Genomic DNA, 13,416 nt, shown 5'->3' with positions numbered 1-13,416 from the left:
GTGTTGTTGCATTTTCCACGACTCTTTTAACCAACAACATATTGTTAAAGACATAAGAAAAAATATTGGGTGTCAGCTTTTTGTAAGTGACAAGATACTTTTTTTCAGGCTGATAGAGAGAACACTACCGAATACCACATATGATGCTGAAAAGTGTCATCACTGTTCCTGAAGAAATCTTGTGTGTTACAAATGCCCCTGCTCTCCCCCAACTACATTGATAAATATTTTTCTCTTCTGACTTGAGAACATGTACTTTTTCACACATTCGGTATTACTATACATTTTGTTTTAAGGTTGTGTTGTTAAGGTGTTAATCAAATGTGGTAACCTGCACACTCTTTCTCTATTTCACATAAAACATTCGAAAGTGTGATTCATTTCATTGACATGGTTAGCTTGAAATGAACCAGTTCAGAAAATAATTGATTTTAAACCACCCTAGATGCCTGCACATTTTACTTTCTTTTTTGAAAAAAAGGTCACAAAATTAGTTTGCGTGTGTGCCGTTTTTTGTGACATATGAGGACACAAATTTTTATAATGACATGGGTATGACATAGGAATTACGAGGAGAAGATGACTTATGAGGAGAAGATGACTTATGTCCCTACTTTTCAAAATTCTTATAAATCATACAGGGTGCTTTTATGTTTTAGGAAAATGTATATATATATATATATATATATATATATATATATATATATATATATATATATATATAAAAATCATTTTTCCTAAATTTCATAATAATTGTTGTTAGCTGACTGTGATTGAACTCCAGTACTTTAAATTATAAGCTGCAGTTACAATTTAGCTTCCACTGCGGGATTTATATATTTACTTTTTTCAGCATGCATAAAGGGTGGACATGTTATTTTTTGTCCATTAGCTCATCACATATCATCTATTCAGACGAAAAACCCACAGGGATTTCTGATTCAGTTTTGAACTGCTGCAAGACTGTTTCGTGCACCTTATCAAGGGACTTACTTGTGTGGATTGCCTTCCAGAAAAAAAAAAAAATAGGCTAATTTTAAAGCAACCGGGATGAATCAAATGTTATGACAAACCATTTTGGGAATAACAAGAGGGGAGGATTTATCACTAAATAACCAGAAGCTGAGCAATTATCATGTCATGCATGAGCTGGCCGCCCATGAAACCACAGTGTCTGATGTGCAGAGAGCACTCTCGAGTCCCACAGCGCAGGTGCACAGTGTGAATGCGCTCGTTTTTCCTCTGATGGCCTCAACTGGTAATGGCAAACTCGGAGAATGGGATCTGGGTAGTCATCTTTATTCAGTTCTTTGCACGATATCTGCCTGCGTTAGATTTTGTCACAATTGTGAAACTTCGTCTTTACAGGAAACCTGGTTGTGGGCAGAGGAAATCATTACTTCCCTGCAGACTTAATTAGGCTGGTTGGTGGGGGTCGTCGCCCACATGCTCCGAGTTTCTGTTCTGTTTCAATAACCTGTCGATAGAAAGCAAAAAGAATAAAGCACGCATAGTGGGTGCTATGCTTCAGTACTGCCTCTGCAGGCGTTCTGTACCTTTGATTTAATAAACTCATCAATGATCACTTTTAAAATGAAGCTGATTGCTAATAGCGCTTCTGAATCCCAGAGCATCGATTGCCATGTTTATTAATTCACCAAGCACTTCCGCCACCCTCTCTTGAGATCGTGTGTTTATTATACAGAGCCCCCTCCCCCCTCCTTTTAATATAGTCCTGTGCAATGATTATTGCATGTTCCACCAGTGATAGCCTGCGGATGGGCTCAATATGGCAGATTTTATGAGCACCTATATTAGAGCTGTAGTGGTGAGAGATCAGTCCATAAGTAGCCCTGGGTCACACAGTAAACACTGCTGATTGCTGATCGACTGGCCAGTCAGCAGCAGTATACCAGTCAGGTTTGAAACGCCACTCTGGAGAAAAATGAGACTAATAATCTACCCAACAGAATCCTCCGTTTTAACAACAAAATGTGCAGATCAATGGTCATTTGATCGATGCTTCTCAGATGATTTATACTGAGTCATAACCCCCCACACCCCCACCCCGTTTCTATGGACACTTGAACAAGAGGATATGAAAAATCCAGTCAGTTGCAATCTGAGGGCCGGGATAAGGCATTTGGTGCTGTTATTGTATTGTTTATGGTGCAAAGCAGTCGCTTTTGGCTACCGTGTGACTCAAAGTAATGAAGTCATCCATCGCAGCTTTCTCAAACGAACGAAGCATCTTTGTTCTCTTTTTCCCGTTTCAACAATTTTCAAATCCGTCATCGTCTTCTGCACCAGTGACCGGAGATTTATCCATCAATACGTGAGAACAACAGATTGATTTGACCTTTCCTGTGTTACTGCAGGTGTCTGGTGCTATTTGAATTGCCTTGTTTTTGACCAGGACGTATGCGTGCGATGCCTCCTCTGCTAGCAGTGGCATCTTTGAATGTCTCTGCTTTATTGCACCTCGTGGCAGATGTCTTGGAGATTATGTGCGTGCATGCTTTCAGTGCATTGTTTTCTTCTAATAGACATGGTTAGTGGTGGCATGACTGTGTAAACACGTACCAGGTGCTGCAGGCCTCGGTTTTGTGTTCAGAGTGCCTGCTAACAGCAGAGCAGATGTTGATGTCCATGTTGAAGTCAAGGAAGCGAAGAAGGGTCAGAGGAACCAGATTCCTCAGTCTAGCCCTATTCTGATTTAGATTAAAAGGTTCAGGCTGTTTTTTATAAACAGCAGTCATGTTTCTGTGAATCATCACTGTAGTTTAAACAGAGAACAACATGAAGGTGCTAATGCAGGATGTTTAGCTTTGACCAGTGTTCTGATTCATTATCGTTCTGTCTTGATTAGGTTTATAAATAGCGCTAATTAAATATTTTAAATATGCAATTCATTATGGTCCCTTCTTGTTAAGCGCTAAATATATATAACGATGACCGGGCATACATATATGTATTATTTATCCTGGTTAGTTTAAAAGAGCAATCAGAACAAACTGATTCTCTACAATGAATCAGAATTCCCAAAGCTTCTTATAAGAGGGCGAGCGGGCATTGTTTCAGCTTGTTTGATTATTGCCTTTGTAGAAATGATGGTGCAATAGAATAAACAGATATGTAGCTCAGGATTTTTCAAACAGCGGGTCTCAGTCATAAGTAATTTTAGTTAGTAAATATTAGGCACATAACTATTTAATAAAAAAATAAAAAAAAATGATTTATCAAAATAACCAATATTTTATTTCACAATAAAATTATTTTATTAAACGTTATTATATTTTACATGTGTGTGTGTGTGTATATATATAATACATTTGATAATAATATGCTATGTAATTCTATAAATTTTTGCCGTAAAAACTGTCTTGTTTTTATAAACGGTCCCTTGCAGCTAGAGTGGCATAAAAACGGGCTGAAAAACCCACGTTGTAGCTTATTACATGAGGTTTATTATCTCTGATGGCCTGTGTCATTAAACCCTCATACCCTATATAAGCTCTATAATAGATTCTAGAATATTTTCTGGTCCTCACATGGGCTCATTTGAAATCAGTGGAGTGATTGTGAAACCATCGTACTTGAACATGTGATTCAATTAACACCATTCATGTCATAATATTGAGAAATCACTCAGACGTAATTTTATCACTGGAATGGACATTATGGAAATGGATGGATTATTAGTGTTTGATTCATTGAATTAAACATATTTAATCTTGATTAATCTCTTTCTGTCCCCCCTTATCTTTTTTGCCCTCCTGTGTCTCTTTCAAATGCAGTTGCCCCTACAACCTCCACCGTACGTTCAGAGTTCTTCAAGCCGTGCCAAGACAGTCAGGAGATGGCCTTCTGTTTGAATGAGGGAGAATGCTTCATCATCGAAACAGTGGCAGGTGTACACAGACACTGCAGGTAAGCGTGTGTGTGTGAGTGTGTGAGTGTGTGTCACAGATTAAATTGGTTTTTCTATCTTTACCATTTTCCTCAATGAAAACAACGAACTCCAAGATCTGTTTTTTACAGGGGTTTTTTGAGTAGCTATAACCCTTTTTGTAACTAATCCATGTGCAAATGCACAGAAAACAAAGGCTGTGGTGACGTGCTGCAGTGGATAGGCTCAACGTATGCTGAAAATATCTAAAATACAGATGCAAATTATTCCAATGATGTGAGATGAAAGGAGGAGTCATGCTGAACGAAGTGGTCTATTTTAAAAATCTTGGCAAATGCGATAGTTGTCTTAAAAGCCAGGATTTCAAGGGTATAATTAGAACGCTGATCCACCATGATGGAATGGCTGAATGACTTAACCTGAAGAGTTTGATGAGTCCAGCTCATTCAAAGATGAGTGGCTTCGCTTGAAACAAATAATGGTGGTGGTGGTGTGGGTGGGCTGGGGGGCTGACTGTGAAAGATACTGCTGTTTTGCACAGAATGTTTCTGCAAATAAAATAATCTGTCATTAATGATTCAAATGAGTCAAAAACTACTGAATGGTTTAAAGTTCTTTAGAAGGAATCTCTAAAGGAAAGGGCTGTGAATAAGGTTGGGAACTGGTAGAGCTAAAAACCAATGTTCTATTAATGGTTCTTGCATGTGCATGTTCCCACTGGCGCCATAATAAATGCATGTTTGCATAGAAGAACAATGTAAAAGCAGTCATGAGTAGAATGCAAAAATGCAATCATTGCGAATGGCCTCTAGAAGTATTCCTGCAATACGTATGAAATGGTGCCACAGCACAGCTACTAAATCTACGGAGCAATCAGTGCTATCATTTCAGAAAGAACATCTCTGTTATGAGCCATGCTCAGGCAGTGCTTTTTCTTTTTCTGAATGTAGTACTCTATTTAAACTTTTTACTGAATCAAAGAGGTAGCGCAAAGCTATCGAGTGGTTTCTTTTCTGTGAATCAAAAACATATAGCTAAACCAGTGTAGTCCAATTTATGAACAAATTATTCTGATTTGGTTCTTTTTAGTGAATCAGAGACAGCCAGAATACTCCAATTCCTAAGTAATTGGTGCTATTGGGTCTGTTCTTTTCTGTGTTATCAAAAATATACAGTACAGCTCAGCGAGTACTGTATAGTTTAACTTCTGAAATGATTTTAATAAATAGATATTTATTAGCAGGTTAAACATGAGTTATTTTTCAGTATTATTTTATAAAAATAAAATCATTTAAACACACTGTTTGTTTTTTGATTAGTATTGTTGTATAGTATATTAATTAATGTATTACATTTATAATGCTTATAAAAAGACAAGAAAAAATGATTGATAAGTCCAGACGTATTTATTTATGTATCACTTTGTACAAAGCAGCTTCACATTAATATATCTGAACAAAAAGTGTTCATGTAAATTGCTCAATTATTAAAGAATAAATAAGCTGTAAAGCAGCTGTACAGAAGATAAAAGTGCTATTGTTCAACTGAGAGTAGTTCACTTCTGCTTGAGTTTAGTTCAATGACCTGCCAATGTTGCAAAATTCATAAATTATGGCTTTGCAGTGTCAATGTTGCAAAATTAGCATAATAATCTGTCTTAATTCCGTTCATTACTGCATACTAATTGTCTTAAATTAGTCTTTTTAAACATTTAGCAAGAATTTATGTAAATATTTAAATATTAAAATCATTGTTTGAAATTGGAACTGTATTGTTTTATTTATTTATTTCAAGTTTTTACTTTAGGAATAATTTGTAGAACCATTAAGTAACCAGAAATGTTAGAAGAAATCAGAAACAGAAGCATATGACTATGCTCATCTCTGGCTGTAAATCTAAAAATGTTTTTAAAAGGAGAACTTGCAGATGTTTAGAAATATCCTTTTAGTGTTATACCCTATCAGAGGTTCTCTTCACTACTCCCAAAGCCCCTTTTCATCCGACAAACCTGTCTGCCTCCTCTTTAACACTCAAATGTAATAAGTGTTTTTTTTTTTTTTTAAATAACCACCACTACCTCAGGCTAAAGGCTTAACGCAGGCTAATGTTCAGTAGAGCAACATCCGGTAAGCGTAATCAGAGGTTTTACCCATATTATTGCAGTTATTTCTCTTCTTCATTTTCTCTTTTCATCCTTTTTTTCCATTTGGCCTTTTATCAATCCCACTAATGGGATTGTTGTTCCCAGTCATTGCCATGGTAACAGATCTTTGGTGTTCATTATATGCACACAGATAATATAGAGCTGTGTCCAAGTGCTGCTGTAATAAAAACTATTTATATATTTTAATGTTCACGGCACAGATAGGATGCCTCCAATATCAGTCGTTTGTGCAATTAGGAATTGTTTTCCATCACCTTTATTGCACTTATAAAGTGAACAGTGGTAATGAGAAAACCTGGTTTCTCGTAATACTAGCCATTGACGTTTATAATAAGTAAATGTGATATACTGTTGTATCTGTTAATTAAAAGTTACATTTTAAAAGACGCTGTGTTATTTTATCACAGTTATTTGCCCGTAAATGTCTACAAGGATGGCAGGAAGAGAGCTAGAGCGGAGAATTACAGTGTTAGGATTAATAAATAGAATGTGTCTATTTCACACGAAGGAAAATCTGACAGGAGGGATTGTTCGATGCACTTCACTGAAGACAAATGATAAAGACATAGATGTATAATGCAGGAGTAGGATCTCAGAAACCCTGGTAGGGGTATTAAGGGATATGACTTGACAAAATGAATCATATTAATGATGACGATATCCTCTTTTTCAAGTTTCTTATCAAGCACTCTCTTTTCCGAAGAAGCAGTTGCGATTAAGCTGTCAGATCTCGACACACAGTGTTAATCCAGGAAGCTGTCTCCTCTCCTTTTCGCTGGCCTTAGGGAGGATGTACCCTTGTACACTCTTTAACGCCCAAATAACATCTAAAGGATGTTAACTAAGTAAGACTATATAATTATGGCATGCATAAATACACAAATTTTCACTCAAGAATATAAACATCCCACGCGAACTACCTTAGCATTGTCTCTGTTGCTGAAGAGGCTGTGTTAAGATGAGACTGGAAAGAAGAATGAATGGGGGTTGGGGGGGACGGGACACTTGTGATTAAAATTTCGGTTGCACTTAGTAGTGTTACAGTGTAATTATACTTTTAAGTACCAAGTAAATACCTAAGTAGGCATTTATTATAGAGTTAAGATTAGGGTTTTGTTTAGGGTTAGTTGCATAGCGTTACAAAAATATCACATTGTATCATGATAATTGCTGAAACAGTTGTTACAATACTTAATTGCATTACGAAAACAGGTTAAAAAGACACATTTCAGGTTATTTTAATAATGTCTCTCTAATAGCAAACCTTAACACAATAATAGTAATACAGAACATTGTTAACCAACCTTGACATGAATGAATATATACTGACATAAATAAATAAAAATGCTGTGCTGTATGATGAATACCACAGTGAGTAAGCAAGAATAATAATATGTGCAATAAATGTGTGCAGAGCAGCCAGCGGAGCATTTACTATGAACAGAGCCATTCTGACACACAAGCATATATGTAACCTACACGCATGTAAATAATTAAACTGCACATAGGCTACATATTTATTTATTTGAATTATAGTATTTGTGAATTCACAATAGCATTATGCCTTATTAGAGTTTTTAAATAGGTTTAATATATCTTACAGCCTTGGAAAACGGTCTAATAATGCATTTCATGGTATGTATAAGTGCCCACGATATCAATACAGTGCGTGTTTATTACAACAATACACCGGAAACTGGCACATGTATAGTTCACAGGTAAGCCGGTAAATACGGATTTGTCGAGATAATGGAACAGATCACAAACAAAATCTGTTGGCTCGTGAACAGCATGTCAGGTGGCAGCAACTCGGTGGCTAAATCTGAATGCAGACAGTGTGCCTGCTGGTACTGTCCTTCCCTTTGGCTGCTCAGCTGGTATAAAGGATGAACATCTGGGGATGCTTCATTCTGGGTGTTTAAATGGATTACTTACATAGTGGACAGACAGTTCAGAGCTTTTTAATTGAAGCATGCATGTTTAAACACAGGCACAGGTTTATTTGGATAAAAGGGCTTTTCCTGTGACAAGAATTTCACACACCGCAGATGTGAAAGATAAGTGGTAGTTTAGCGATTTGATACCACTCTGAATGTCAAACTCAGCAGCTTTGTAACAGAATGAGGAAGCAGAGATAAAGAGATGGACAACGGAGTATAGAAAGAGACAGGAACGTTGTAAAGTGCCGCCCACATAAAATCTTATTATTTTTACTGAGTAGTCTGGGTTAAACCGTGCACTTTAACTATTCTCTCAATTTATGGGTGTTCTTATTTATTTGTTGCCTGTTTTACTGTTGGTGTAGTTGTTATTATATAGTGGCGGTGATGGCAGATGGAGTGCTCTCTGAATTGAATTTGATTTGAATGGAGAGGACTGAGGGAGAGAGTGATAGAAAGAGACAAGGGGAAGGAGCAAGGAGTGCATGTTTTTCTCCCCCGAGTGAGACGAGACGTCAGTGAGAGAGGTTGGCGTAATTAATCATTCTAAGTGCACTAACAATGAGAGAAAAGGGGAATAAACATTCAATAATCACATCAGATGGGCACCATCGAGCAGGCCTTTAAGAGCCCCGGGGTGAAGGAGGTCAGCTTTTATGCTGCAGTGTCGAGACCCCAACGCAGCTACCTCTCTCCACACCGAGCAAGGACACATCCCTCATCTCTGCATGTATTTTACAACATGCAATAAAGCAGAATTCAGTGCAGTGCTTTAGCCATGGGTGGCCCATAAAGTGGACCACTCTGCCTTGTGAGGTACAGTCTGATTATCTGGACAGAAATGGTTGAACTGGGATTTTTAGCCCTAGATATCGTGACATTACAGGACATAACTGCAATTTATTATAGTGTTTTATTGTTGTAATTACATTAAATGCAAAAACCAATGGCGCTTGATCCAGATGCTTCCCTAGGAAAAGAACTGTCCTGCTGAGTTTCCAGTTTCCCTACAAACAAGCAACGTGTCTGTTTAAACAGGATTCATGTTGAGATAGAACAACTGAGATTGACATGAATAAAACCACAGCATATGATAAAACAAACACCTGAGCTACATCACCTACGGAACACATGACAAAGGGATAACCACTGGAAAACAAGCTATAAGAGCAGGAGAGATTTAGTAGAAGTAAATGTATGGGAAATGTAATCACAATGCAGCTGTTTGTTTTAAGATATGAAATGTACGGCAACCCAGATATGTCAATTGAACCACTTGGCATGTGTATAATGCATTTTTTTTTGCTAGAATAATACTTCGTGTAAATGAGATGTTAAAATCTCTGCAGAATAAGAACATCTTGGAATATGCATATACAGTAATAATCAAGATTTCAGATTTACATTTACACATTTAATGAACACAATTATCCAGAGCGTCTTACATTTTGCATTCAGTGTTAAGGAGACTAGGGATGGTTGTAACACGTTTTGCCTGTAACCATTTTGTGTGTGTCTGTCTGCGTGTGTTATCTCCAACTTACATTACTGAGCAAAAGTTTACGGTTGGGGACATTTTTTAATGTTTAAAAACAGTAATATTGTGAAATATTATTAAAATTTAAAAGAACTGTTTTCTTCCTACTTTAAAATGAAAATTATTCATGTGATGGCAAAGCTACATTTTCAGTAAACATCACTACAGTTTTCAGTGTCACACAATCCTTTAGAAATATGTTTAATTGGGGCTCAAGAACCATTACGGTTACTTACTATTACAGTTAAAAACTGTTTTGTTAAAATATTTGTTCAAATAAGTTCAATATTAAACAGGAGAATCTTGTTTAACCTTTATTTTTGTGCAGACTTACCTAGCAATTTCATTTTCTAAATGGTTAAACTGATGGTTTTACAACCTATCCTTTGTTACAACCATACATTTGATCAGCTCATGCATTCCAATGGGATTCCAACCCACGCCTTTGGCATCGCTAACATTATGCTCCCTAGCCTTTGAGCTACAGAAACACTTTCAACCTGGCGTACATACTGCTTAAAATTTCACATACAGTCATATGACACTCAGGGGGCTGAAGTGTCGCAGTGATTTACGAGAAAAATGACAGTCCCTTGAGCTGCATTATGGAGCCCTGTTTCTAAAACGGTTTATATTACACTAAAAGTTCTGCAAATGACTGCAAGTTCATTAATTGTTTGGGCACTTGTTTTATGGCTCAGTGCATGTTTGCTTGTGACTCAAAGGCTTGACTGATACATGTCGACATCATTGTTAACTCTAATTAATGCAACGCACTGAGTCAATGGGATTGTCTCATCATCTCAGTGACTTTCATAATTAGTGAAAAATCAACAATCAGTGGAAGCAAAGTGACATGAACTTTGGCATTCAGTCGACTGCGAGAATTTTGTCTTGGATAAAAGTCGCAGAAACAAATATCAAAACTCTGCTATAATTCCTAAGGTTCAGAGAGGTTTAACTTATATAATTGTTCTTCTAATCACACATTCATAATAGAGGCTAAGATTGAGAAGCAGAAGACGAGCGAGAGAGAGATAGTGAGAGAGAGGTGGAGAGGAGAGGGAGATGCAAAATACTTTTTGACAAGGCGTCCCTTTCAAGTCTGAAGGTTTGATGTGCTAATTACATGCAAATATATGCAAACGAGCCTGCTTGGTGCCCAAACCCTGGCAGAATGTGTGAGGCAGAATTGCTGTCTGAGGAACGGAGCGTGTTGGCTATAAATAATCAAAGTAAAGAGGAAGTTGTGATTTCACATTAGCCTATTTGAACAAATACCGCATTTTAGGTACAAGGGCAGACAAGGGGACTGATAAAGAGTGCATCTTCTGTGATTCCTCCCATTCACCTATTCTGTTTTCCTGCAACTGCCTGTCATCCAGTCATGTATAAATGTACTTGCCTCAAATAAGCTGACAGTTTTATGGGGAAGATCCTCATATCAGATAGGGGTGTGCAGTCAAGCCATTATTTGTATGTGTATCTGTAGCTGCTGCAACGACGAAACAGATCTGTATCTGTATTAGGCTACAACTGGATGTGGACAGGGCTTAAATGAAAACCAAAAAGCATAGGCCTCTTTTAAAAAAATCTCTATTCCTTTTATAGTTTTCATGTGGCAAATATAATTTACATTTACAATAAACAGGTTTTAAATATTAATGTGCTACAAATATTTAATATTATTTTATGACTGCTGAATATTTAGTTTACTGAATGTTTTTTCGTGTTTAAAAGCTCTATTCTGTTTATAGTTTCCATATGCCAACTATTATTTTTGCTGTGATTATTATTATAATTACTTATTAATGCCAGTAATAAGGATAAGAGCTTCAAATATTAATGTATTAAAATATATTAAAACATTAATATTACATTAAAGGAAAAAATTTAACATAATACATTCATTGTTGTTTTATGTACAATGAATGAACAACCTCATGGAATATGCTTTTCTGTTATTTGGTTATTCATTGACGGGTGCTTAATGCTTTTCTTAAAAAAAAAAAAAAAAGGTATGTTGCTTCATGCACACAGTAATAGATTATTGTCTGATCTTTCAGAAATTTGTTTTGTTCCAGATTATAAATCATCTGTGTTTATGAATGACACCTTGTGTATATTTACAATGCGATATGATCTCACGTCACATGATCATCCGATTTGTCACTGCCAACACGATGTTTTGTGTTTAGAAATGTTGAAGAAAGAGAGGGAGGATGCTCATGAATAAGACTGAAGAGTGACACGTCGAGCCTCGCAATGTCTATGAGACCAGATTGGACTTGTTTCTCATTTCCTCTTGCAAATCAAAATATGCAAGGGAGACGAGATGAGAGGCAATCCTATTTTGGCTGAATTATCACTTGTGATTGTTACATGGTTGTAGCTCTTGCAGAACGCACCCGTACGCTCTCTCTACTAAACCTGACAATGTCTGAAGTCCAGGCTGCCTCTGAAGAATCAGGTTTGAGGACAATGTATTCCTCAAACAAATGAGTCTCATCAAAATTCTACAGCAAACCACATGTTTTCTGTTTCTCATTCCATTCTCTTCACTTTTTTTTATCCTCTCCTGCCACAGAAAAAAAGAATGTTATCCTCTTTTTTTTGTCTTGAAAGCTTTGCAGCAAGTGACAGAGGCAGCATCAATTTCCATTTGGTAATGAACTGCTCAGCCTAATGTGTGCTTTGGAGCAAGAAGGGCTCAAATTTCTGAGTAGCTCAATGAGTTTTGCAGTGAGGTGAGAGAGAAGAGACATTAGAGCTGTGATACTTCAACGATCATAGCCAGAGAGAGAAAGAAAAAAAAACACTCCTGACTGGCAATGAACCTGGAAACAACCATTTCATTGAGAGCAAAGGGACTGTTTGCTTCTGTGTTTGTTCTGCCATAGCAGGTGGGTAATTTAGGGCCTTTTAAAAATTACTGCTTATCCCCCAAATCCATGAATGTGTTTTTGTTTATTTCTCTCATTGGCCCAGTTAAAACAGTGCTGCGAAGACAGACGAATGCATTAGACGTGTAAAATCTTTATGTGTCTAAGACTGAGGCGCCGCTTGTATGTGAGCAATTCATTGTTCAGAAGCTGGAGGGTTATAAAAAGTTTTCGTAATCCTATGCATTCGCAATTCGAACAGAGGGAAACAGCCGTTGGCACGCTGAGACCATAATTGAACATGTTACATTAATCTAGAACAAGAGAAGGTTATAGATAGCACGAGAAAATGCTAATTCTTTTTTTCCCATAGCCATCTACTAAAAATTCTCCAGGGGAAGCAACAAACAAACGACGGTGCTGATTTTTCCTCACTGGTTTTCCCGATGTGAAATATTTAACGTTTTAGCTCAAGCAAAATCATGGATCATCCAGTGTTTAAAATCCCAGCTCTGGGGGTGTTTTTGAGAAAGGAGGGGCAGAACGGTTGCACTTTTCACCCGCTTGGGAAAATTTTACCCCTTTAATGGCTTGTCACAGCTAATATGTGCTTGTAAAAGCACAGCATATTTATGCTTGCCTTAAAGTCAGGAGCTTTTGTTTTCACAGGTCTTGATCCACAGGCGACCATTAATGCTGAATTATATCAAGACGTCGTATCGACGAGACGAGGCTAAATGCAGAGATTTTAGTAGTGCCACCGAGTTACTTTATTACAGCCTATTAGCAACAGTGTCTCCCATTATGGAGAGGTAAGGCGGGGATCGATTCAGGATAGGGAGTGTGTCTTGAACACAGAAGCCTGTTATTCCCACAATAAATCTGCATGGACCTATGTGCTCTGTAAACATTTATGGTCGAGCATTCTTCCTCTGACAGAAGTCGCAGAGGTAATATTTCCCGTTCAGTACAGTAGAGCTTCT

At 37.1% G+C, this 13,416-nt stretch overlaps 1 long non-coding RNA gene across 1 annotated transcript in view; it reads left to right on the top strand.

Annotated features, from left to right (window-relative positions):
- The first annotated feature begins 3,800 nt into the window (after positions 1-3,800).
- The window catches only part of LOC122355705, a 32,445-nt gene continuing 22,829 nt past the window's right edge, over positions 3,801-13,416 (top strand). Inside the window, exon 1 of the long non-coding RNA XR_006252238.1 lies at positions 3,801-3,930. This is a non-coding gene — a long non-coding RNA (uncharacterized LOC122355705). The remainder of the gene's footprint in view (positions 3,931-13,416) is intronic.

The sequence above is a fragment of the Puntigrus tetrazona genome, chromosome 12 (assembly GCF_018831695.1).
Source record: "Puntigrus tetrazona isolate hp1 chromosome 12, ASM1883169v1, whole genome shotgun sequence".
Taxonomy (NCBI): domain Eukaryota; kingdom Metazoa; phylum Chordata; class Actinopteri; order Cypriniformes; family Cyprinidae; genus Puntigrus; species Puntigrus tetrazona.
Note: the sequence above shows the minus strand (reverse complement) of the source record. Positions and strands in the feature narration are given on the sequence as shown.